We start from the raw sequence: 2,198 nt of genomic DNA on the forward strand, positions 1-2,198 counted from the left end.
TGCTGGCTGTATGTGCTTATGCCCCGCCCACACACACACATTCTCATTGACTGATGAATTGGCGCTGGTTATTTATATTATTGTGGCATATTGATTATGAATACAGTCCATCTGATGCTGGTTTTGTTTCATCACTGTAGCCAGTATCTCACTATCACTATCCTCATTCAGATTTTAAGAAGCTACAGTAGGTGCCTGTTTCAAATCACGTCGCGAATCTTTGGTCTGAACTGGATTTAAAATCATTCTGGATCTGCTGAATAAAAAGATCGGAGCTGTCAGTGTGAACGAGGCCGGAGAGTCTTTAGCCTCAAGTTTATTTCCAACATGACAGCCTGCCTGTTGTCTTTCAGCAGTAAACACGTTTCCCCGACTTCAGCATGAGAGAGGTTTCAGACTCTGTTTGACAGGCGTGCTGCTTGAAACGTACTGACGCCTTTAAACTGACAGGTGATCCAGCTGTGATCCAGCTGTGCAGCCGTCATCAGGAAGTGATGTTACTTCTCATGACGCCAGAGCGGAAAAGACGTCTTACTTCACTAAAAAACATGTTCCCTTGATTCCCCCGTCCTGAGATGTGAGGGAGAGATCGCAGTGAAGGAAACGTGGATGCAATTAAAGAAATTTCACTGAACCCATGAACTGTGACATCACAGCATTAAAACTAGCCAATAGGAACACTGGACCTGACTCAGCTGTACTGATAAGAAGTTGGAACAGGCGAAAGTAGATTTAGATATTCAGATGAGTTTGAACACCTCTGGCAGAAATGTCCCACTGTCAGAGTGTTACTGGTGGCCTCTTAATCCCAGTTTACTGTCCCCTGAGCCCAGTTTGTGTTTGCTGGGAACTTGTTACTTACAGATGTGACAGCTGTGACCCCGCCCTGTCCATGATGTGGTTTTCTCTTCATTGATCACAGATTTCAGACTTCGGCGTTTCTTCTTCTGTCGTGCTGGTCTCAACGGGTTGCTAGGCAACAACTACAATAAAAGAGCTACAAAACAAAGAGAAGCATCTTTGTCAGTTCATTTGTAGTTGTCTGAAAACATCTGAACCAGGGTCCAGAGCTTTCACCACTCTAACGTCCACAGTCAGTCCCCACAGACCTCCATGTTAAAACTTGACAGCAGGAACAAACATGTTTACAACCTGGTACAAAAACGGTTTTGATCTCTGGAGCTAATTTCAACATTCATGACTGAATTTATATAGAACTCACCTGTTATATATATTTCATCAAGGATTACAGTTACTCAAAATTACATAATTACTACAGTTTGAATCAGATCTGCTGCTCACTCCTTCACATCTCCACCCTCTCTTCTAAATATGGCCACTCCTGGCTCCAAAAATCCAAGATGGTGACCAAAATGATCAGCATGTTCTCATCCCAAGTCGTCAGTGGCCTTTCACATCTACATATTACGCACCAGGATCCTCGTGTGTCTGCTGCTGAGGGTCTGGGACCTGCGACCAACAGCCAGGACGTCAACAGAAGCACGCGGTTTGGCTCTAGATTCATACAGGAAGAAAGTGCAACACATTCTCACTCCGACCTCGTCACAAATCAACGGTTGGTCATGGACTTATCACGTCCAGATACGATGTGAAGCGTACCCTGAGTGTGCTGGCCATCACCATTCTGGGAACATTCTGTCAACTTCAGCCTGTTACATGCATTGTCTGTTTTCAAAATACACTTCTGTTTTCACAGGAAATGTACAGTTTGCATATAGTCTCTTTCAAAATAAAATCACTTTGTCAGTAAACATCACAAATTCATGGTTTTTTTCCCTCCAACACACACACACACACACGTGGTTGGGTTTAGGAAAACAGAACAGTCTTTGGCTTTAGAATCTTATGGGACACACACACAGCCCTCCCAGGTGAAAGTCAGTGTTTCTTGGACCCATCAATCACCCTCCCGCCTGCCCTACTAGGACTTTTGCTGCCTTAATTTTCGCTCTTCTCCCGCTGTGTTTCCCCGTGACCAGGGCTGGACTGGCCATGGTGGTCTTTTTTTTTTTTTTTTACTTTTAGTCATGTCATGATACCTATTGGGACACAAAACTGGTAGATCGGCCCATTAGTCATGATTGATTCTGGGCTGGACCAATTACAGCCGAGGGCCGATGCCCCCTCCCACTTGTGCCTCGGCTGCCAATCAATCAATCATACAGAGAGAGAGGAGA

The sequence above is a fragment of the Epinephelus moara genome, chromosome 16, assembly GCF_006386435.1.
Source record: "Epinephelus moara isolate mb chromosome 16, YSFRI_EMoa_1.0, whole genome shotgun sequence".
Classification (NCBI taxonomy): Eukaryota; Metazoa; Chordata; class Actinopteri; order Perciformes; family Serranidae; genus Epinephelus; species Epinephelus moara.